Consider the following 24,607-nt stretch of genomic DNA (forward strand, 5'->3'; position numbering starts at 1 on the left):
CCTGCTGTCTCTGGGGGGGGCGCCGTGCGGCATCTATACTCAGCAGGAGGCCGCTCGTAGCCATCTATACACGTATACTCAGCAGGAGGCCGCACGGCGCCATCTATACACAGCGGGAGGCTGCACGGCGCCATCTATACACAGCGGGAGGCCGCACGGCGCCATCTATACACAGCGGGAGGCTGCACGGCGCCATCTATAAACAGCGGGAGGCCGCACGGCGCCATCTATACACCGCGGGAGTCTCAGTGCTTTGCAAGAGCAGTCAATAAATTCTGCTTGACTAATTCTGAGCACCATAAAGTCTGGTTCGCTTCTAACCTGCTGTCTTCATTTTCAGCTTGCTGAATTCTATCTCATTTACTGTCATTCGAGACGATGCCTTTGCTGGTCTCTTTCACCTTGAATACCTGTAAGTGATCCACTTAATGTCATATTTTTGATTCTGCTCTTCTTCATCTTTTGGCATGTGCAATTGTATGAGCAAGTATTCATATGAATTTATGATCTACTTAAACCTTCGAGGACCTTAAATTTTATTCAATCAAATTTTTTTCCAGTTTAAAACTATGGGACATATATGTGCCTTGGTCCTCAAAGGGTTTTTAAAGGGGCTGCAAACATAAATACGAAAAAAATAATTCAATTAGTGCTTTTTGTGTTCATTTAATTTTTATTTGAAGTCCATTTTTTATATATACCTTAAAATTAAGCCCTACCCCATGGAATGAAGCCCTACCTACATGACATCTGAGAGCTACATGGATCCCGCTTGTGAGGTGCCTGTCCGTCACTACTATTCAGTTTTAGGGTCCACTCACTAAGCCATATATTCTCTCATGCAAGAGAAGAGGGCCAATTATGCTAATGACACTCGGCTCAAACTCTGTCGGAGCTTCAACTGAGTGTGATCCGATTCTCTCGCAGCACAGATATGGAGAAGATGGAGAACTTACTTTCTCCATCTTTTCCATAGTCTCTGTGAGTGTTCATCAGACTGCACTTGGATGACATCCGAGTGCAGTCCAATGTTTTACGTGCACCCATAGACTTGTATGGGTGCACATGGTCCGAATATCGAATGAGATTATTTTCTCATGCCAATAATCGCACTGTCCCATAGTATAACATAGGGCCGAGTCCTATCCGATAAAACATCACATAGCATTCGGCCTTGTTATACGACAGTGTGAGCGAGCCCTTAGAGTCAAGGAATATTTACATGCAGATGATGATATTACTCTCCAAGTGTATATTTTTTTAGGCGAGTTCATAGTAAATGCTTTGCCTTTTTGACATGTGATCAACTAAAGAACAAGAAAGATTTAGGACCTCCCCTATAGAGAAACGGAAAATAGTTTGGAGGACTTGCATGTCCTTTTTTATTTATTATGAGAAAATCATAAAAGATCCCGTTTTTTCACCATGCTGTGACTTTCTGCTGAGGGAGAGGGAGAGAGCTGCCCTATTCAGAGTCTGTAATAAGACCTGCTGACAAAAGTGTTGAAGATACAGTCTAATGTGAATTAACAATGAAAAAAAGTTAATTTCACAATTGGCTTGTATTTTTTTTAATACAAACTTTTTTGTCTTTACAGCTCCTTTAAAGGGAATCTGTCATCAGGTTTTTGCCACCTAATCTGTGAGCAGCATAATGTAGGGTTAGAGGCACTGATTCCAGTAATGTGTCACTTACTGGGCTGCTTAGTGTTGTTTTGATAAAATCATTGATTTGTCAGAAGGTAATTATCACTAGATGACTAGTAAGTTCTGTAGGACCCCACCCCCATCACTGATCAGTAGATTTCTGTGTACACTGAGCATGGGCAGAAAGCTGCCAATCAGTGGTGTGGGCGGGGCTATACAGAGCGCAGCATTCAGAGAGCTGCTAGATCTGCAGCAGATAAAATGGTGATTTTCTCAAAATGACAACAAGCAGCTGAAAAAGTGACACATCGCTGGAATCAGGGTATCTGCCCCTATATTGTGCTGCTCTCAGATGAGGCAACACAATTAATATTGTGCCAAATTAATTTCCCGTGAACTATCACATGATCTATCACAGGGAATCATGTGACATGTCACGTGATAAATCAGGTGGGGGGAGGGGTGCCTTCTAAACTGCCCGGGGCCCTTGCTACTCTTAATCCACCCCTGATACCATCTGATGTCTGTATAACAGTATGTCCTATATCCCATCACATATTATCCTGTATACTGGATGTCATATACTGTGCACAGACATCAGATGGTGCAGAGGAGAAGTGACTGGTGTAATATCTAATGGCTGTACTCAAGGTGTAATGTGCACTAGTTACATATTAGCCTGTAGGTGGTATAATATATATACTATAGGCCCAGATATCCCATATTATATACAGGATAATAGGAGGCGGGTATAATATCCAGAGCTAACAAGCCTCCCCTATTCCCTGGGCCTGTCCCGATTTGAGGGCTCAGTCCCGGCCCGGCTCAGCTCTTCTCCCGGTAGGGGCGCTGCTGGGCACTGGGCTTTTCCTCCAGACACGCAGGCTTTCCATGCTGTGTGTGACCCCTTGTAGCTCCGCCTCCCGCTCTCTGCTCCTCCCCGGCATCAGGGCAGAGGAATTCTACTGTGCAGAGACCGCACAGCATGAGGAGGTGAGGGGTCAGGGGGCGGGGCCAAGTCTGCGGAGGACATGACAACAAGGTGCGGTCCTGAGGTGAGGGGGAGACCCGCAGCCTCTCCCATCTGTGGCTGCTGTTATTACAGGATGGGAGGGGGCTCATGCAATGTCACCAGCAGCTCTGCAGTCGGGACTAGGGGGGATGGGAGGGGGATTTAGGGACACTGCAGGGCTGACAGCTCTCCTGCGTACAGCCCATACTCTGCTGCTGATTGCAAACACCAGGCCCCACCACTGCCACTGGAGACATGATGGAGAAGAAGGGAATATATACATGTCATGTTGTGCCCGCTGTGTGTATGATGTCTGTGTGATGGTTGTGCCCGCTGTGTGTATGATGTCTGTGTGATGGTTGTGCCCGCTGTCTGTATGATGTCTGTGTGATGGTTGTGCCCGCTGTGTGTATGATGTCTGTGTGATGGTTGTGCCCGCTGTGTGTATGATGTCTGTGTGATGGTTGTACCTGCTGTGTGTATGATGTCTGTGTGATGGTTGTGCTCGCTGTGTGTATGATGTCTGTGTGATGGTTGTACCCGCTGTGTGTATGATGTCTGTGTGATGGTTGTACCTGCTGTGTGTATGATGTCCGTGTGATGGTTGTGCCCGCTGTGTGTATGATGTCCGTGTGATGGTTGTGCCCGCTGTGTGTATGATGTCTGTGTGATGGTTGTGCCCGCTGTGTGTATGATGTCCGTGTGATGGTTGTACCCGCTGTGTGTATGATGTCTGTGTGATGGTTGTACCCGCTGTGTGTGTGATGTCTGTGTGATGGTTGTGCCCGCTGTGTGTATGATGTCTGTGTGATGGTTGTGCCCGCTGTGTGTGTGATGTCCGTGTGATGGTTGTGCCCGCTGTGTGTATGATGTCCGTGTGATGGTTGTGCCCGCTGTGTGTATGATGTCCGTGTGATGGTTGTGCCCGCTGTGTGTATGATGTCCGTGTGATGGTTGTGCCCGCTGTGTGTATGATGTCCGTGTGATGGTTGTGCCCGCTGTGTGTATGATGTCTGTGTGATTGTTGTGCCCGCTGTGTGTATGATGTCTGTGTGATGGTTGTGCCCGCTGTGTGTGTGATGTCTGTGTGATGGTTGTGCCCGCTGTGTGTGTGATGTCTGTGTGATGGTTGTGCCCGCTGTGTGTATGATGTCTGTGTGATGGTTGTGCCCGCTGTGTGTATGATGTCCGTGTGATGGTTGTGCCCGCTGTGTGTATGATGTCTGTGTGATGGTTGTGCCCGCTGTGTGTATGATGTGTGTGGGATGGTTGTGCCCGCTGTGTGTATGATGTGTGTGGGATGGTTGTGCCCGCTGTGTGTATGATGTCTGTGTGATGGTTGTGCCCGCTGTGTGTATGATGTCTGTGTGATGGTTGTGCCCGCTGTGTGTATGATGTCTGTGTGATGGTTGTGCCCGCTGTGTGTATGATGTGTGTGGGATGGTTGTGCCCGCTGTGTGTATGATGTCTGTGTGATGGTTGTGCCCGCTGTGTGTATGATGTCTGTGTGATGGTTGTGCCCGCTGTGTGTATGATGTCTGTGTGATGGTTGTGCCCGCTGTGTGTATGATGTCTGTGTGATGGTTGTGCCCGCTGTGTGTATGATGTCTGTGTGATGGTTGTGCCCGCTGTGTGTATGATGTCTGTGTGATGGTTGTGCCCGCTGTGTGTATGATGTCTGTCTGATGGTTGTGCCCGCTGTGTGTATGATGTCTGTGATTTTTAACATAGCACTTTGAAATAGGCAGGGGTGGGAGATTAATTTTCCCAAGGGGCCACGTGAGAGACCGTGACTGTTGTGGAGCCCGAACCAATAGGTTCAAATTAATTCAGCTCAATATTAATATTAACATATTAATTATATATTTTTGTATATTTATATTATCACTTAATATTGAGCAGATTTAAGTATGCTGACATCCCCCTATATACAGTATGAGCCCCCACACAACCCCGTACATACAGTATTAGCACACGCCACCCCTACCTACGGTATGAGCCCTCGCATAGCCCCCAATATACAGTAAGAGCCACCACAAGAAAGCCAGATGTCGTATAATGAATCTACATAAAGATGAGAAAGTTCTGGCGGCTCCGACTGTGAATGAGGGAACAAAAAATAACCCTCAGGTCCCAACAAGAGATGAGCAGGACTCACAGATGAGGCCGCACTGCCCCGGAAGATAAGAGACTCATGGCCTCCAGTCCAGCCGCCAGGTAGCACTGACCTGGACGCCCGACTGGAGGCCCCGGAATCCATCTGCTCATCTCTAGTCCCAGCTGCCCTGGATACAGTGGACAGTCCTGGATTTGGGTCTGGGCCTTGCAGTCTCGGCCGTCTGCTGAATTTCCCTCACTACCAGCGCCCCTCTGACAACTCCTCCTGCCGGGCGAGAAAGATAATGGTAAATGGGCGTGGATTGGGGTGTGACCAGGGGCGAGGCCAAAATTTGCCGCACATAGCCTCTTTCTGTCCCCCTTTCTGTTCTTCAAGAGTTGAGAGGTATGAATATGTGATGTCTGTATCCCAGTATATCGCATACCATCACATATTATGCTGTATACTGGATGTGATGGACTTTGATACAGGCATCCAATGTTATACAGAGGATAATATGTCACTGGTGTAATATCTGATGTCTGTGCTCATAGTGTGGTATATAACTGTCACATGCTATTCTGTATGTAATATCTGATGTATGTAGTCATAATATATCTTATTCCAGTACAGATGAGCGAATTGATTCGCAGGACACTGGTCAAACAGTCCCGTCAGTAGTCTGTGGCCACCAGACCAGAGCCCCTCGAGCCTCCTCCCGCCTGCCGGCATCTCTGACTCCTCTTTTGATTATAGTCTTTGCATGATGTCATCTTTTTGGCGTGACACATACATGACATTGTGCCTGGCTACAAATCAAAGGAAGAGAAAGAGAATGGTGTCAGGTAGGCGGCTGTCAGGGCTCCTATCCAGCAGCCACTGAATATTCATCTGACCATTGGATCAGGGTCCTGCAAATGAAGTTGCTCATCTCTATATATCAGTCATATATTCTCCTATGTATATTGTATTGTATGTGGTATAATATGTTCACTGTGTGCGCAGACATCAGATGGGACACACGTGATAATTAGTGACTCGTACATCATATACTACCGTATATTCCGGCGTATAAGACGACTTTTGAAGACTGAAAAATCTTCTGTCTAGTCTGGGGTCGTCTTATACGCCGGTAATGCTTTTGAACTTTCAGAAATTGACATGCGGGGATACTCTGGGGGTGTTAATAAGCTGCCGTGGCCGTATCCCTGCCATGTCGGAGTTAATATAAGGTGGAGGGAGTTAAAATACGGCGGCGGTAGGTCCAGACGGTCAGCGCTTCTGTGCTGAAACTGACACATCGCTGCGTATTCCCAGCTCCGGACACAGCGCAGGGCTTCTGTGCCGACAGCTTTCACTTGTCACAGAAGCGCTGCACTGTGTCCGGAGCAGGGAAGTTCGCATCGCTTCTGTGACAATATATGAAAAGCCGGCAATTCAGCAGCGGCATAAGCCGGCACCCGACAATTTAGAATAGAAAGAATAGAGAATCACACATAGATTAGATAGATAGAAACATGTCAGTCACATATATATGAAGTACAGTGACAGTGTTGCTTACTGTACTTGTCATTTAGTGTAAAGGATTTATCAAAAAAAATAATAGTGTTTTCATGCACCGTCTCTTTAAAAAAGCCGGCTGGCAATTCAGCATCTGTACCCGACAATTTAGAATAGAAGGAATAGAGAATCACACATAGATTAGATAGATAGAAACATGTCAGTCAAATATATATGAAGTACTGTGACAGTGTTGCTTACTGTACTTGTCATTTAGTGTAAAGGATTTATTAAAAAAAATAATAGTGTTTTCATGCACTGTCTCTTTAAAAAAGCCGGCCGGCAATTCAGCATCTGTACCCGACAATTTATAACAGAAAGAATAGAGCTTCACACATAGATTAGATAGATAGAAACATGTCAGTCACATATATATGAAGTACTGTGATAGTGCTGGTTACTGTACTTGTCATCTAGTGTTAAAATAACGGATTTATTAAAAAAAAAATTGGCGTGGGGTTCCCCTTAATTTTAGGCTCTAGCGGAGGTTAAGCAGACAGCTGGGGCAGATGTTTGAAGCCTGGGAAGGGGGTAATACCCACGGAGCTTCCCAGGCTACTAATATCAGCCCCCAGCTGAATACCTAGCCTTTACTAGCTATTAAAATGGGGGAACCCCCCCCAAAAAATAACGTGGGGTCACCCCTAATTTAATAGCTAGCAAAGGCTAGGCAGACAGCTGGGGGCTGATTTTAATAGCCCAGGAAGGGTGCCATGAATATTGGCCCCCTCCCAGGCTAGAAACACCAGCCGTCAGCCGCCCCAGAAATGGCGCATCCATAGGATGCGCCAATTCTGGCACTTAGCCTCGCTCTTCCACGCTGCCCTGGTGCGGTGGCAGGGGGTAATAGGGCTGGGGTTGATGTCAGCTTATAATGCCAGCTGACATCAAGCCCAGGTTAGTAATGGAGAGGCGTCTATAAGACACCCCCATTACTAACCCCATAGTCAAAGTTAAAAAAAACACAAACACCCAGAATAAAGTCCTTTAATTGAAATAAAGACACAATTCTTTATTGTTCTAAATTAAACCATACTTACCGTCACGCCCATTCCAGCTGAAGCCAACGATCTCCTGCAATAAAAGAAAAATAATAAAGCAACCTCATCCTTACCTTTCCATGGTTCCCACGATGGCTCCAGCTCTGCTACATCGAGATGACAGGATGGACCGCAGCAGAACGCTGCCATCCAGCCTGTCATCCCGCAGACACTGAGAAGCGCAGGCATGCTTGCGCTCCTCAGTGTCTGACTGTGACGGCATCCAGATGAGCCGACAATAAACTTAGCTCACCTCCTGGACGTCCGTCACTGACAGCGTGGGAAACTTCTACTGCGCATGCGGGGAGCAGGAGAATTTTCCCACGCTGTCAGTGACGTGCATGAGGTGAGCCGAGTTCATTGGACATGATCTCGGCTCATCTGGATGCCGTCACAGTCAGACACTGAGGAGCACAAGCATGCCTGCGCTTCTCAGTGTCTGCCGCATGGCAAGCTGAACGGCAGCGTTCTGCTGCGGTGCAGCCTGTCATGTGAATGTAGCAGAGCTGGACCGGTCCTGGGAACCATGGAAAGGTAAGGATGAGGTTGCTTTATTATTTTTCTTTTATTGCAGGAGATCGTTGGCTTCAGCTGGAATGGGCGTGGTGGTAAGTATGGTTTAATTTAGAACAATAAAGAATTGTGTGTTTATTTCAATTAAAGGACTTTTTTCTGGGTGTTGTGTTTTTTTAAATACTTTACTAGAAATTCATGGTGGTCATGTCTAATATTGGCGTGACCCCATGAATTTTGGGCTTAGGGCCAGCTGATAATGCCAAGCTGGCCTTAACCCCTTTATTACCCAGTGAGCCACCGCACCAGGGCCCTGGATGAGTTGGGTACAGCGCCAGAAGATGGCGCTTCTATGAACGCGCCATTTTCCGGGGTGGCTGCGGACTGCAATTTGTAGCGGGGGGGGGCCCAGAAAGCTTGGGCCTCCCTGCGCTGCAGATTCCAGCCCCCAGCTGCCTAGTTGTACCTGGCTGGACACAAAAACAGGGCGAAGCCCCACGCATTTTTTTTTTTAATTATTTCATGAAATAATTTAAAAAAAAAGGGCTTCCCTATATTGTTGTGTCCGGCCAGGTACAAATAGGCAGCTGGTGGTTGGGGGCAGCCCGTTCCTGCCTGCTGTACCTGGCTGGACACAAAAATATGGCGAAGCCCCACGTCAACATTTTTGGGAAAAATTAATTACAAAATTAATAATTTAGGGACTGCATCTTTATTAACCCCTCAATTGTCATTTAGTGTTAAAATAAAGGATTTTTTAAAAAGAAAATTGGCGTGGGATCCACCATCATTATAGTCTCTAGCGGAGGTTAAGCAGACGGCTGGGGCAGATGTTTGAAGTCTGGGAAGAGGGTAATACCCACGGAGCTTCCCAGGCTACTAATATCAGCCCCCAGCTGAATACCTAGCCTTTACTAGCTATTAGAATGGGGGACCCCCCCAAAAAATGACGTGGGGTCCCCCCTATTTTAATATGTTTATGAGTGACAGTTTTCCTGCTATATACCTGCATGTCATAAGAATTTAAATTAAAAAAGGACCATGTTAAATTCAAATCTGTTTTTTTAAAATTTTTACCGGTGTTTGGTATGCGTTGGAAAAGGGGTAGTCTTATACGGTGAATATATCCTAAACTCTATATTTTAACAGGAAAGTAGGGGGGTCGTCTTATACACCAGGTCGTCTTATACGCCGGAATATACGGTATAATGTGGAGTTGACTTTTACATTGATGACTTGCTCGATCAAGTATGTAGGAAATAATACACAAAATAATAATTCATAGGTATCTATCTGGCAGACCTGTGCTTATGTGTGGCCACCTTTAGGCTGTGTGCCCACTATGCGTTTTTTAAGCGTTTCCGCAACGGCAATTCCGCTGCAGAAACGCTTAAAAAACGCTTGGTAGAAGGTCTGCTATGTTCCCCAATGATAATCCGCATCTGCTGTGCACATACTGCGGAAATTTCCGCTGCGGATTATCAATGTGGAAAAATCCGCCGCACTACCAATGAGTGTAGAAAAGCACAGCGTACCTTGGATTACTTGCATTACACCTCTAACAACCTAAATCCGTTTTGTAGTGGTCAGACATTGTACATATTATGCTTATGTATTACCAGTTTTAAATGCTCACCTGAACTGGACCAAGTGCTGTCATTTTTCTCCACGGGCAGCACTTAGACAATACTTTTGTGTGAATATAGCCTATGAAGCAGCTGGTAATATACATGTTGAAGGGGTTTTCTGCGAACAAAAGTATATTTTAATCAATAGATCTTGGAATAATAATAAATTCCACAATTGGATGTGATATAATAATGTTCCTGTGCTGAGATAATGTTATAAATGTGCCCCTGCTGTGTACTGTGTAATGGCTGTGTCTGACTGTGCAGGAACATGGTCTGATCATACCACAGCTACTGGGCAGGGGAGGAAGCAAAAGAGTATATAGCATCGATTAAATCACTGCACACTCTAGTTTCAAGATGCAAACGATGGGTCAAAACGTTCATTTACTGTTGCATTATTCCCTGCACCTTAAATGTGTCTTATTGCATGTCTTCAAATAGACTTTAGTTTGCGTCATGAAACTAGAATGTGCGGTGATTTAATCTACGCCGATTCTGGGGATTCCACATCCCGTGTACCTGCACCTTGACCTACAGACTGTGTGCACGCTAATCATCTATATATAAAGAGAGTATATATACATTACAGCAGGGGATCACAGCTGAGTCTTTCTTTGAGCTAAAATATTGTTTAAAAACAGGCATTGAAATGTTTTACTCACAAAAAGAATCCTCTGTGATCCCCTGCTATCCTGCCTGTATCCTCTTTTTCTCCCCCCCTGCCCAGGAGATGTGGTATGATCAGACCATGTTCCTGCACGGTCAGACACAGCCATTACACCGTACACAGCAGGGGCACATTTATAAGATTATCTCAGCACAGGAACATTATTATATCACATCCAATTGTGGAAATTATTATTACTCCAAGACCTATTGATTAAAATATACTATTGTTTGTGGGAAAACGACCTTTAAGGATGGGCCGCTACTCATGGACCACTGCTGTGTGCTTGCCCCCAGGCTAAAATTTGCCAGCCCGCCCCTGCTAGCAGTGATATTAGAATACACGCTATACATGTTATTACATACAGCATCCTTTACCTATAAAAATTGTATATAATCTCTTCCACTTTTCTTTCCAGTGGGTGTAGTGACAAGATTATGGAGCAGTTGCCGGGACCAGTGCCGCCGCGAGCGACAACAGGGTAGGAAGAGTGGTGATGTGGCTCTTAAAAAGAAAGGCCATACCTATATTATGCCCGGCTCCAGTTTTTGACCCTAGTCCTAGATTTTCACCCGTAAGTGGCTATCTTTTTCAGTTTTATTTGTTGTAATGGTTTGATTATTATTTTGCATATTAAAAATGCTTTTTTCTCTGTCATCCCTGACCTTACAGATCTGACTGGACCAAAAAGGGAAATACCTGTAGCTCGGAGGTGCTGGAAGCCAGAGAGGAATCTGAAATGGAGGCCGGAGCTGGGGGTCAGAAAGAAGAAGAGCCTGCGGAGACCACCAGTACACCACAGCCCCTCGACACCTCCCCTCATGCACCAATAAGCCAGCATCGCTACCGCCCCACCATCACTGGCGTACGTGACATGGGAATACCTGTGAGTGATGACGATGAGAGTGTTTGTCTAAGCCTGGCCCGTTATTTCAGGCACGTTCCCTTTTTATTGAGGCTGCAGACCAGGGCTGCCCTCCAAATTGTTTCGTCTGCCGCTGCGCCACCAAATTCACCGATGGCCATCTTTTAATTCCTTGATAGGTGGCAACTTTCTGAGGACAACAAAACCTGGTCATTAGACCCCCCAAGAAGGGCACTCAGCAGACCCACCATCACGGCAGCCACCACCTCCAGTACCAGCATCACAGCAGCCATCACCACCACCTCCAGTCACAGCATCGCAGCAACCACCACCAACTACAGTGGCACCATCACGGCAGCCACCTCCAGTGCCAGCATCTTGGCAGCCACCTCCATTACCAGCATCACGGCAGCCAACAACCCCCTCACCAGCATGTCTCTTGCCCCAATCACCCTTGTCTTGTTGGCATGATGGCCAAAACACAGAAGACAAGGCCAGGCAAAGATCTGAGATACAGGATTTGTGTGCTGAGATGCCGCCACAGTCACTGAAAGGTGTTACATAGATGCGTATTATATGGACGCTATATGGATGGCATAAGCATGGTCCGTTTGCTGTGCTTTTTTTTTCTCGCACACATTGACTTGCATTGGCGAGTCTCGTCTGATATATGCAGCCACTTGCAGCATGCTGTGATTTTTTTTTTCTCAGTTCGATCTGAGCTGGGAAAAAAAAATCACAGATGAACACATAATCATTCAATGACAAGAGTCAGAGTGCAATCCAATTTTTTTTTATCAGATTGCACTCGTGTGATTTAAACGCAGATGAGTATGAGCCCTTAGACTCAGCCAAAAGATTGTAGACATAGAGTATATCTTATTGCTCTAATAGGCATCTAGTCATTCAACAGAGGCCATTAACTATATATTCTACATGCAGGGCTTGTGAATTATTAAAATAAACAGTATATAAAAAGCAGTGCAGGAGGCAGCAGTGAAGGACATGACAAATATTAATAACAATATGTAAAATAATCACAGGCTGCAATTACCCACCATATTTTTTCTTAAACCATGAAATCAACTTTTTCTTGCGGTTGTAAATTTGAAATGACAGTGATAGCTATTATGACATCACGAGGCACATGACATCATAGACATCACAATTGGAATAGAATATATAAATTTCTACACTGCTGCCATCTTGTGTCACTATAACCTGACAGCTGAGAGAGAAAGAGTCCAGGTAAGTAGCTCTTTACTTTTAAGCTTTGGTATACTTATAATGTATCCACCGGATTTATCATGGATTGCCGGGAACACTCTATAATAAGACATTTTCAGGACAACCCCTTGTGTAAATGAGAAATTGCTGACGATCAGTTGATATTAGGTGGGTGGGGGAGGTCAAGTTGGGACATCTTTATGGGGCTCCATTTTTGGGTAGTTTTGCCATTTATGTGGACAAATTATTTTATTATCATTCTCTGTTCTCAGATCTTTGGTTCCTATTGAATTAGGGGCTGACATTGGAGTTGTAGTTTAACCCCTTTAAAGCTCAAGACGTACTAATACGTATCTGCGCCATGGGACTTAAGAGCCTGATACGTATTAGTACGTCTTTGCGATCGCGCCCGCACACAGGCTGTGCGGGCGCGATCGCCGCCGGGTTTCAGCCGATTGTCGCAGCTGAGTCGATCGCAGCATTGCGGGGGCAAGGGGAGGTGATCGGGATACTCACCTCTCCTGCCGGCGTCCAGCGATGTCTGCCGCGGCTTCCTGGATGTTGCCATGACGACCCAATGTCGTCATGACAACATCTGGGTCACCAGACAGCAGGAAGATATTTTGGCATGCGCAGTGCATGACCAAAGTATATTTTGCATTTGCATCGCTGACGGCCTGTATAGCACAGGGCTAGTGCTCCATCCCTATGCTATACAGGCGATCAGAATAAAAAAAAGTGAAAGTCCCATAGTGGGACAAAGAATAAAAGTAAAAAAAAGTGTCAAAGTGAAGAAAAAAAAAAAAAAAATCCACCAAAAATAAAAATATAATGTACCCATCAATAAATATTATTATGAAAAAAAAAACAATAAAAGTACACACATTTGGTATCGCCGCGTCTGGAATGACCTGACCTATAAAACTGTCCCACTAGTTAGCCCCTTCAGTGAACATGGTAAAAAAAAAAAATAAAAAATAAAGCAAAAAACAATGCTTTATCATCATACCGCCAAACAAAAAATGGAATAACACGCGATCAAAAAGACGAATATAAATAATAATGATACCACTGAAAACGTCATCTTGTCCCGCAAAAAACAAGCTGCCATACAGCTCCATCAGCCTAAAAATAAAAAAGTTATAGCTCTCAGAATAAAGCGATGCAAAAAAAATATTTTTTCTATAAAATAGCTTTTATTGTTTAAAAGCGCCAAAATATAGAAAATCGATATAAATGTGGTACCACTGTAAACGTACTGACCCAAAGAATAAAGCTACCTTATCAATTTTACCACACGCGGAACAGCATAAAAAAAAAATAAAAAAAAACAATTCCTGAATTGTTGGTTTTTGTTTATTCTGCCTCCCATTAATCGGAATAGAGAGCGATCAAAATATGTCACGTGCCTGAAAATGGCACCAATAAAAACGTCAACTCATCCCGCAAAAAACAAGATGTCACATGACTCTGTCGGACAAAATATGGAAAAATTATAGCTCTAAAAATATGGCGATGCAAAAACTAGATTTTACGAAAAAATGCGTCTTTTAGTGTGTGCCAGCTGTCAGTCATAAAAGCCCGATTTGATTCTGGTATCACTGTAATCGCACTGACTCGAAGAATAAAGTTGTCTAAACGGCGTAAAATATAAACTCTAGGGTTAGGGTTGTGGTAGGGTTGGGGTTAGGGTTAGGGCTAGGGTTAGGGTTGGGCTAGGCCTGGGAGGATGAGATCCGCCCATATCACTGGGCAAGAAGACAAAAGCACAAAATAAAAAGAGAAATCCTACTTCCTCCTTCAGGAGGACCCGGAGTGGGCAAACCCAACACATGAGACACCGGGCTAGAGGCCAACCACGACACAAGCATTAAAGGGAATCTGTCACCCCCTAGGACTTATCAGACCTCTAATATGGGCATAAAGGTTATAGAAATGTAAATCTATACATACTTCTATGGCCCATATTAGAGGTTTGCTTGCTTTCAAATATCCTGGCTCCGGCCTGCTCTCGCTCTGGCTCTGGCCTGCCTTTGCCCTGGCTCTGTCCTGCTCTCGCTCTGGCTCTGTCCTGCTCTCGCTCTGGCTCTGTCCTGCTCTCGCTCTGGCTCTGTCCTGCTCTCGCTCTGGCTCTGTCCTGCTCTCGCTCTGGCTCTGTCCTGCTCTCGCTCTGGCTCTGTCCTGCTCTCGCTCTGGCTCTGTCCTGCTCTCGCCCTGGCTCCGGCCTGCTCTCGCCCTGGCTCCGGCCTGCTCTCGCCCTGGCTCCGGCCTGCTCTCGCCCTGGCTCCGGCCTGCTCTCGCCCTGGCTCCGGCCTGCTCTCGCCCTGGCTCCGGCCTGCTCTCGCTCTGGCTCCGGCCTGCCCTTGCCTTGGCTTCGGCCTGCTCTCGCCCTGAATCTGGCCTGCTCTCGTTTTGGCTCTAGCCTGCTCTCGCTCTGGCTCCGGCCTGCTCTTGCTCTGGCTCCTTCCTGCTCTCGCTCTGGCTCCGGCCTGTTCTCGCTCTGGCTCCGACCTGCCCTCTCCCTGTCTCTGGCCTGCTCTCGATCTGGCCTGCTCTCGCCCTGGCTCCGGCATTCTCTCGCTCTGGTTTTGGCCTGCCGTCGCCTTGGATCCGGCCTGCTCTCGCTCTGCCTCCAGCCTGCCCTCGCCTTGGCTCCAGCCTGCTCTCTCTCTGGCCTGCCTTTGCCTTGGCTCCGTTCTGCACTCACTCTGGCTTTGGCCTGCTCTCGCTCTGGCTCTGGCCTGCTCTCGCTCTGGCTCTGGCCTGCTCTCGACTTGGCTCCACTATGCCACAGCTCGGGCTCCGGCCTACCCTCGCCTTGGCTACGTCCTTCTCTCTCCCTGGCTCTGAACTGCTCTCGCTCTGTCTCTGGCCTGCCCTCGCCCTGGCTCCGGACTGCTCTCTCTCTGGCTGTGGCCTGCCTGCCCTTGCCCTGGCTCCGGCCTACTCTGGCTCTGGCTCTGGCCTCGCCCTGTCTCCGGCCTGCTCTCGCCCTGGTTCCGGCCTGCCCTTGCCTTGGCTCAGGCCTTCTTTATCTCTGGCTCTGGCCTGCCCTTGCCTTGGCTCTGGCCTACCCTCGCCTTGGCTCTGGCCTACCCTCGCCTTGACTCCGGCCTGCTCTCGCCTTGGCTCCGGCCTGCTCTCGCTCTGGCTACGGCCTGCCCTTGCCCTGACTACGGCCTGCCCTGGCTCTAGCTCCGGCCAGCTCTCGCATTGGCTCCGGCCTGCTCTCGCCCTGCCTCCGACCTGCTCTGGCTCTGGCCTGCCCTCGCCCTGGCTCCGGCCTGCTCTCTCTCTGGCTCTGTCCTTCCCATGCCTTGGCTCCGGCCTGCTCTCTCTCTGGCTCTGGCCTGCCCTTGCCTTAGCTCCGGCCTGCTCTCGCTCTGACTCTGGCCTACCCTCGCCTTGGCTCCGGCCTGCTCTCGCCTTGGCTCCGGCCTGCTCTCGCTCTGGCTCCTGCATGCCCTCGCCCTGGCTCCGGCCTGCCCTCGCATTGGCTCCGGCCTGCTCACGCCCTGGCTCTGGCCTGCCCTTGCCTTGGCTCTGGCCTGCTCTCACTCTGGCTCTGTCCTGCCCTCGTCTTGGCTCCGGCCTGCTCTTGCCCTGGCTCCGGCCTGCTCTCGCTCTGGCCTGCCCTCGCACTGGCCCTGGCTCCGGCCTACTCTCGCTTTGGCTCTGGCCTGCTCTCGCTCTGGCCTCGCCCTGTCTCCGGTCTCCTCTCGCCCTGGTTTCGGCCTGCCCTTGCCTTGGCTCTGGCCTTCTCTCCCTCTGGCTCTGTCCTGCCCTTGCCTTGGCTCTGGCCTACTCTCGCTCTGGCTCTGGCCTGCCCTCGCCCTGGCTCCGGCCTGCTCTCGCTCTGGCTCTGGCCTGCTCTCGCTCTGGCGTGTCCTCGCTTTGGCTCCGTCCGGCCTGCTCTCGCTCTGACTCTGGCCTGCCCTCGCCCTGGTCCTTAAATACCGCAGCAGAGTCCTTAAATAATGCAGCAAAGTCCTTAAATAATGCAGCAGAGCCCTTAAATACTGCAGCAGAGTCCTTAAATAATGAAGCAAAGTCCTTAAATAATGCAGAGGAGCCCTTAAATACCGCAGCAGAGTCCTGAAATACTGCAGCAGAGTCCTGAAATACTGCAGCAGAGTCCTGAAATACTGCAGCAGAGTCCTGAAATACTGCAGCAGAGTCCTGAAATACTGCAGCAGAGTCCTGAAATACTGCAGCAGAGTCCTGAAATACTGCAGCAGAGTCCTGAAATACTGCAGCAGAGTCCTGAAATACTGCAGCAGAGTCCTGAAATACTGCAGCAGAGTCCTGAAATACTGCAGCAGAGTCCTGAAATACTGCAGCAGAGTCCTGAAATACTGCAGCAGAGTCCTGAAATACTGCAGCAGAGTCCTGAAATACTGCAGCAGAGTCCTGAAATACTGCAGCAGAGTCCTGAAATACTGCAGCAGAGTCCTGAAATACTGCAGCAGAGTCCTGAAATACTGCAGCAGAGTCCTTAAATACCGCAGCAGAGTCCTTAAATACCGCAGCAGAGTCCTTAAATAGTGCAGCAGAGTCCTTAAATACAGCTGCAGTCTTTAAATAATGCAGCAGAGTCCTTCAATACAGCAGCAGAGTCCTTAATTAATGCAGCAAAGTCCTTAAATAATGCAGCAGAGTCCTTAAATACCACAGCAGAGTCCTTACATAATGCATCCGGTCTGCTCTGGATCTGTCTCTGGCCTGCCCTCGCCTTGGCTCCGGCCTGCTCTCGCTCTGGCTTTGGCCTGCCCTCACCTTGGCTCCGGCCTGCTATTTCTCTGGCTCCGGCCTGCCCTCGCCCTGGCTCCGGCCTGCCTTCGCCCTGGCTCTGGCCAGCCCTCGCCTTGGCTCCGGCCTGCTCTTTCTCTGGTTCTGGCCTGCCCTCGCCCTGGCTCCGGCCTGCTCTTGCTCTAGCCTTCCCTCTTCTTGACTCCGGTCTGCTCTCGCTCTGGTTCTGGCCTGCCTTCGCTCTGGCTCAAACCTGCTCTACCTCTCTGGCTGTGGCCTTCCCTTTCCTTGGCTCCGGACTGCTCTCGCTCTGGCTCTGGCCTGCTTTCGTTCTGGCTCTGGCCTGCCCTCGACTTGGCTCCAACCTGCTCTCGCTCTGGATCTGGCCTGCCCTCGCCTTGGCTCCGGCCTGCTCTCGCTCTGGCGCTGGCCTGCCCTGGCTCTGCCTCTGGCCTGCCCTCGCCTTGGCTCCGGCCCTGCCTCTCGCCTTAGCTCCGGCCTGCTCTCGCTCTAGCTCCGGACTGCCCTCGCCCTGGCTCCGGCCTGCTCTCTTTTTGGCTCTGGCCTACTCTCGCTCTGGCCTGCTCTCGCTCTGGCTATGGCCTTGCCCTGGCTCCGGCCTTTTCTCGCCCTGGTTCCGGCCTGCCCTTGCTTTGACTCCGGCCTTCTCTGGCTCTGGCCTGCCCTTGCCTTGGCTCTGGCCTACTCTCACTCTAGCTCTGGCCTGCCCTCGACCTGGCTCCGGTCAGCTCTCGTTCTGGCTCTGGCCTGCTCTCGCTCTGGCGTGCCCTCGCCTTGGCTCCGGCCTGCTCTCGCTCTGGGCCTGCCCTCGCCCTTGCTCCGGCCTGCTCTGGTTCTGGCTCTGGCCTGCCCTCGCCCTTGCTCCGGCCTGCTCTGGATCTGGCTCTGGCCTGCCCTCGCCTTGTCTCTGGCCTGCTCTCGCCCTGGCTCCGGCCTGCTCTCGCTCTGGCTCTGGCCTGCCCTCGCCTTGGCTCCGGCCTGCTCTCGCCTTGGCTCCGGCCTGCTCTTGCTCTGGCTCCTGCCTGTCCTCGCCCTGGCTCCGGCCTGCCCTTGCTCTGGCCTGCCCTCGCCTTGGCTCCGACCTGCTCTGGCTCTGGCCTGCCCTAGCCTTGGCTCCGGCCTGCTCTCGCTCTGGCCTGCCCTCGCCTTGGCTCCGGCCCTGCTCTCGCCTTAGCTCCGGCCTGCTCTCGCTCTAGCTCCGGACTGCCCTCGCCCTGGTTCCGGCCTGCTCTCTTTTTGGCTCTGGCCTGCCCTCGCCCTGGCTCCGGCCTACTCTCAATCTGGCCTCTCCCTGGCTCCGGCCTGTTCTCGCCCTGGTTCCGGCCTGCCCTTGCTTTGAATCCGGCCTTCTCTCGCTCTGGCTCTGGCCTGCCCTTGCCTTGGCTCTGGCCTACTCTCGCTCTAGCTCTGTCCTGCCCTCGACCTGGCTACGGTCAGCTCTCGTTCTGGCTCTGGCCTGCTCTCGCTCTGGCGTGCCCTCTCCTTGGCTCCGGCCTGCTCTCGCTCTGGGCCTGCCCTCGCCCTTGCTCCGGCCTGCTCTGGATCTGGCTCTGGCCTGCCCTCGCCTTGTCTCCGGCCTGCTCTCGCCCTGGCTCCGGCCTGCTCTCGCTCTGGCTCTGGCCTGCCCTCGCCTTGGCTCCGGCCTGCTCTCGCCTTGGCTCCGGCCTGCTCTTGCTCTGGCTCCTGCCTGCCCTCGCCCTGGCTCCGGCCTGCCCTTGCTCTGGCCTGCCCTCGCCTTGGCTCCGACCTGCTCTGGCTCTGGCCTGCCCTAGCCTTGGCTCCGGCCTGCTCTCGCTCTGGCGCTGGCCTGCCCTGGCTCTGCCTCTGGCCTGCCCTCGCCTTGGCTCCGGCCCTGCCTCTCGCCTTAGCTCCGGCCTGCTCTCGCTCTGACTCTGGCCTACCCTCGTCTTGGCTCCGGCCTGCTCTCGCCTTGGCTCCGGCCTGCTCTCGCTCTGGCTCCTGCATGCCCTCGCCCTGGCTCCGGCCTGCCCTCGCATTGGCTCCGGCCTGCTCACGCCCTGGCTCTGGCCTGCCCTTGCCTTGGCTCTGGCCTGCTCTCACTCTGGCTCTGTCCTCCCCTCGTCTTGGCTCCGGCCTGCTCTTGCCCTGGCTCCGGCCTGCTCTCGCTCTGGCCTGCCCTCGCACTGGCCCTGGCTCCGGCCTACTCTCGCTTTGGCTCTGGCCTGCTCTCGCTCTGGCCTCGCCCTGTCTCCGGTCTCCTCTCGCCCTGGTTTCGGCCTGCCCTTGCCTTGGCTCTGGCCTACTCTCGCTCTGTCTCTGGCCTGCCCTCGCCCTGGCTCCGGCCTGCTCTCGCTCTGGCTCCGGCCTGCTCTCGCTCTGGCTCTGGCCTGCTCTCGCTCTGGCTCTGGCGTGTCCTCGCTTTGGCTCCGTCCGGCCTGCTCTCGCTCTGACTCTGGCCTGCCCTCGCCCTGGTCCTTAAATACCGCAGCAGAGTCCTTAAATAATGCAGCAAAGTCCTTAAATAATGCAGCAGAGCCCTTAAATACTGCAGCAGAGTCCTTAAATAATGAAGCAAAGTCCTTAAATAATGCAGAGGAGCCCTTAAATACCGCAGCAGAGTCCTGAAATAATGCAGCAAAGTCCTGAAATACTGCAGCAGAGTCCTGAAATACTGCAGCAGAGTCCTGAAATACTGCAGCAGAGTCCTTAAATACCGCAGCAGAGTCCTTAAATACAGCTGCAGTCTTTAAATAATGCAGCAGAGTCCTTCAATACAGCAGCAGAGTCCTTAATTAATGCAGCAAAGTCCTTAAATAATGCAGCAGAGTCCTTAAATACCACAGCAGAGTCCTTACATAATGCATCCGGTCTGCTCTGGATCTGTCTCTGGCCTGCCCTCTCCTTGGCTCCGGCCTGCTCTCGCTCTGGCTTTGGCCTGCCCTCACCTTGGCTCCGGCCTGCTATTTCTCTGGCTCCGGCCTGCCCTCGCCCTGGCTCCGGCCTGCCTTCGCCCTGGCTCTGGCCAGCCCTCGCCTTGGCTCCGGCCTGCTCTTTCTCTGGTTCTGGCCTGCCCTCGCCCTGGCTCCGGCCTGCTCTTGCTCTAGCCTTCCCTCTTCTTGACTCCGGTCTGCTCTCGCTCTGGTTCTGGCCTGCCTTCGCTCTGGCTCAAGCCTGCTCTACCTCTCTGGCTGTGGCCTTCCCTTTCCTTGGCTCCGGACTGCTCTCGCTCTGGCTCTGGCCTGCTTTCATTCTGGCTCTGGCCTGCCCTCGACTTGGCTCCAACCTGCTCTCGCTCTGGATCTGGCCTGCCCTCGCCTTGGCTCCGGCCTGCTCTCGCTCTGGCGCTGGCCTGCCCTGGCTCTGCCTCTGGCCTGCCCTCGCCTTGGCTCCGGCCCTGCCTCTCGCCTTAGCTCCGGCCTGCTCTCGCTCTAGCTCCGGACTGCCCTCGCCCTGGCTCCGGCCTGCTCTCTTTTTGGCTCTGGCCTACTCTCGCTCTGGCCTGCTCTCGCTCTGGCTATGGCCTTGCCCTGGCTCCGGCCTTTTCTCGCCCTGGTTCCGGCCTGCCCTTGCTTTGACTCCGGCCTTCTCTGGCTCTGGCCTGCCCTTGCCTTGGCTCTGGCCTACTCTCACTCTAGCTCTGGCCTGCCCTTGACCTGGCTCCGGTCAGCTCTCGTTCTGGCTCTGGCCTGCTCTCGCTCTGGCGTGCCCTCGCCTTGGCTCCGGCCTGCTCTCGCTCTGGGCCTGCCCTCGCCCTTGCTCCGGCCTGCTCTGGTTCTGGCTCTGGCCTGCCCTCGCCCTTGCTCCGGCCTGCTCTGGATCTGGCTCTGGCCTGCCCTCGCCTTGTCTCCGGCCTGCTCTCGCCCTGGCTCCGGCCTGCTCTCGCTCTGGCTCTGGCCTGCCCTCGCCTTGGCTCCGGCCTGCTCTCGCCTTGGCTCCGGCCTGCTCTTGCTCTGGCTCCTGCCTGTCCTCGCCCTGGCTCCGGCCTGCCCTTGCTCTGGCCTGCCCTCGCCTTGGCTCCGACCTGCTCTGGCTCTGGCCTGCCCTAGCCTTGGCTCCGGCCTGCTCTCGCTCTGGCCTGCCCTCGCCTTGGCTCCGGCCCTGCTCTCGCCTTAGCTCCGGCCTTCTCTCGCTCTAGCTCCGGACTGCCCTCGCCCTGGTGCCGGCCTGCTCTCTTTTTGGCTCTGGCCTGCCCTCGCCCTGGCTCCGGCCTACTCTCAATCTGGCCTCTCCCTGGCTCCGGCCTGTTCTCGCCCTGGTTCCGGCCTGCCCTTGCTTTGACTCCGGCCTTCTCTCGCTCTGGCTCTGGCCTGCCCTTGCCTTGGCTCTGGCCTACTCTCGCTCTAGCTCTGTCCTGCCCTCGACCTGGCTACGGTCAGCTCTCGTTCTGGCTCTGGCCTGCTCTCGCTCTGGCGTGCCCTCTCCTTGGCTCCGGCCTGCTCTCGCTCTGGGCCTGCCCTCGCCCTTGCTCCGGCCTGCTCTGGATCTGGCTCTGGCCTGCCCTCGCCTTGTCTCCGGCCTACTCTGGCTCTGGCCTGCACTCGCTCTGACTCTGGCCTCACCCTGGCTCCGGCCTGTTCTCCCCCTGGTTCTGGCCTGCCCTTGCTTTGACTCCGGCCTTCTCTCGCTCTGGCTCTGGCCTGCCCTTGCGTTGGCTCTGGCCTACTCTCGCTCTAGCTCTGGCCTCCCCTCGACCTGGCTCCGGTCTGCTCTCGTTCTGTCTGTGGCGTGCCCTCGCCTTGGCTCCGCCGAGCCTGCTATCGCTCTGACTCTGGCCTGCCCTCGCCCTGGCTCCGACCTGCCCTCGCTTTGGCTCCGGCCTGCTCTCGCTATGGCTCTCGCCTGCTCTCTCTCGCCTTGGCTCCGGCCTGCTCTTGCTCTGGCTCCGGCCTGCCCTCGCCCTGGCTCCGGCGTGCCCTTGCTCTGGCTCCAGCCAGCCCTCACCTTGGCTCCGGCCTGCTCTCGCCCTGGTTCCGCCTGCTCTTGATCTAGCTCTAGCCTGCCGTCACCCTTGCTCCGGCCTGCTCTCGCTCTGGCCTGCCCTTGCCTTGGCTCCGGCCTACTCTCGCCCTTGCTTGCTCTCGCTCTGGCTCTGGCCTGTCCTCTCCTTGTCTCCGGCCTGCTCTCGCACTGGCTCCGGCCTGCCCTCGTCCTGGCTCCGGAGGCCTGCTATCTCTCTGGCTCCTGCCTGCCCTCTCCTTGGCTCCTGCCTTTTCTCGCCCTGGATACGACCTGCTCTCGCCTTGGCTCCGGCCTGCTCTCGCTCTGGTTCCAGCCTGCCTACTCTCGCTCTGGCCTGCCCTGGCTCTGCCTCTGGCCTGCCCTCACCTTGGCTCCGGGCTAATCTCGCCTTGGCTCCGGCCTGCTCTCGCTCTAAATCCGGACTGCCCTCGCCCTGGCTCCGGACTGCCCTCGCCCTGGCTCCGGACTGCCCTCGCCCTGGCTCCGGACTGCCCTCACCCTGGCTCCGGCCTGCTCTCTATCTGGCTCTGGCCTGCCCTAGCCCTGGCTCCGGCCTACTTTCGCTCTGGCTCTGGCCTGCTCTCGCTCTGGCCTCGAACTGTCCTTACCTTGGCTCATGCCTGCTCTCTATCTGGCCTGCCCTCAACTTGACTCCGGCCTGCTCTCGCTCTGGCTCCTACCTGCCCTCGCTCTGGCTCCGGCCTGCCCTCTCCTTGGCTCCGGCCTGCTCTCGCTCTGACTCTGGTCTGCCTTCGCCTTGGCTCCGGCCTGCTCTCGAGAGCCCTTGCTCCGGCCTGCTCTCGCTCTGGCTTCGGCCTGCCCTCGCCCTGGCTCCGCTCTGGGCAGCCCTCGCCTTGGCTTTGGCCAGCTCCTGCTCTGGCTCCGGCCTGCCCTCGCCTTGGCTCCGGCCTGCTCTCGCCCTGGCTCCGGCCTGCCCTCACCCTGGCTCTGGCCTGATCTCGCTCTGGCTCTGGCCTGCTCTCGCTCTGGCTCTGAGAGTCTGCCCTCGCCCTGGCTCCAGCCTGCTCTAGCTCTAGAGGGCTGAGGCCAGTTCTCTCGCTCTGGCTCTGGCCTGCCCTTGCATTGGCTCCGGACTGCTCTCGCTCTGGCCTGTTCTCGCTCTGGCTCTGGCCTTCCCTCGCCTTGGCTCTGGCCTGCTCTTGCCCTGGCTCCGGCCTGCTCTCGCTCTTGCTCTGGCCTGCCCTCGCCATGGCTCCGGCCTGCTCTCGCTCTGGCTCTGGCCTGCTCTTGCCCTGGCTCCGGCCTGCTCTCGCTCTTGCTCTGGCCTGCCCTCGCCTTGGCTCCGACCTGCTCTGGCTCTGGCCTGCCCTAGCCTTGGCTCCGGCCTGCTCTCGCTCTGGCGCTGGCCTGCCCTGGCTCTGCCTCTGGCCTGCCCTCGCCTTGGCTCCGGCCCTGCCTCTCGCCTTAGCTCCGGCCTGCTCTCGCTCTAGCTCCGGACTGCCCTCGCCCTGGCTCTGGCCTGCTCTCTTTTTGGCTCTGGCCTACTCTCGCTCTGGCCTGCTCTCGCTCTGGCTATGGCCTTGCCCTGGCTCCGGCCTTTTCTCGCCCTGGTTCCGGCCTGCCCTTGCTTTGACTCCGGCCTTCTCTCACTCTGGCTCTGGCCTGCCCTTGCCTTGGCTCTGGCCTACTCTCACTCTAGCTCTGGCCTGCCCTCGACCTGGCTCCGGTCAGCTCTCGTTCTGGCTCTGGCCTGCTCTCGCTCTGGCGTGCCCTCGCCTTGGCTTCGGCCTGCTCTCGCTCTGGGCCTGCCCTCGCCCTTGCTCCGGCCTGCTCTGGATCTGGCTCTGGCCTGCCCTCGCCTTGTCTCCGGCCTGCTCTCGCCCTGGCTCCGGCCTGCTCTCGCTCTGGCCTGCCCTCGCCTTGGCTCCGGCCTGCTCTCGCCTTGGCTCCGGCCTGCTCTTGCTCTGGCTCCTGCCTGCCCTCGCCCTGGCTCCGGCCTGCCCTTGCTCTGGCCTGCCCTCGCCTTGGCTCCGACCTGCTCTGGCTCTGGCCTGCCCTAGCCTTGGCTCCGGCCTGCTCTCGCTCTGGCGCTGGCCTGCCCTGGCTCAGCCTCTGGCCTGCCCTCGCCTTGGCTCCGGCCCTGCTCTCGCCTTAGCTCCGGCCTTCTCTCGCTCTAGCTCCGGACTGCCCTCGCCCTGGCTCCGGCCTGCTCTCTTTTTGGCTCTGGCCTGCCCTCGCCCTGGCTCCGGCCTACTCTCGCTCTGGCCTGCTCTCAATCTGGCCTCTCCCTGGCTCCGACCTGTTCTCGCCCTGGTTCCGGCCTGCCCTTGCTTTGACTCCGGCCTTCTCTCGCTCTGGCTCTGGCCTGCCCTTGCCTTGGCTCTGGCCTACTCTCGCTCTAGCTCTGTCCTGCCCTCGACCTGGCTACGGTCAGCTCTCGTTCTGGCTCTGGCCTGCTCTCGCTCTGGCTCTGTCGTGCCCTCGCCTTGGCTCCAGCCTGCTCTCGCTCTGACTCTGACCTGCCCTCGCCCTGGCTCCGGCCTGCTCTGGATCTGGCTCTGGCCTGCCCTCGCCTTGGCTCCGGCCTGCTCTCGCCCTGGCTCCGGCCTCCTCTCGCTCTGGCCTGCCCTCGCCTTGGCTCCGGCCTGCTCTCTCCTTGGCTCCGGCCTGCTCTTGCTCTGGCTCCGGCCTGCCCT

The 24,607-nt window shown here is 53.8% G+C and overlaps 2 long non-coding RNA genes across 2 annotated transcripts in view; both read left to right on the forward strand.

The window, feature by feature from the left end:
* Positions 1 to 303: 303 nt before the first annotated feature.
* LOC141184085 (uncharacterized) lies at positions 304 to 10,945 on the forward strand. Its single transcript, XR_012258874.1, has 3 exons — positions 304 to 412; positions 10,587 to 10,742; positions 10,841 to 10,945. It is a non-coding gene; the product is annotated as an uncharacterized lncRNA (long non-coding RNA).
* Positions 10,946 to 11,657: 712 nt separating this feature from the next.
* The window catches only part of LOC141184087 (uncharacterized), a 45,054-nt gene continuing 32,104 nt past the window's right edge, over positions 11,658 to 24,607 (forward strand). The window contains exon 1 of the long non-coding RNA XR_012258875.1: positions 11,658 to 12,281. This is a non-coding gene — a long non-coding RNA (uncharacterized lncRNA). The remainder of the gene's footprint in view (positions 12,282 to 24,607) is intronic.

Source organism: Phyllobates terribilis, unplaced genomic scaffold (genome assembly GCF_046119375.1).
Source record: "Phyllobates terribilis strain yellow unplaced genomic scaffold, ASM4611937v1 Scaffold_40__1_contigs__length_11209783, whole genome shotgun sequence".
Taxonomy (NCBI): Eukaryota; Metazoa; Chordata; class Amphibia; order Anura; family Dendrobatidae; genus Phyllobates; species Phyllobates terribilis.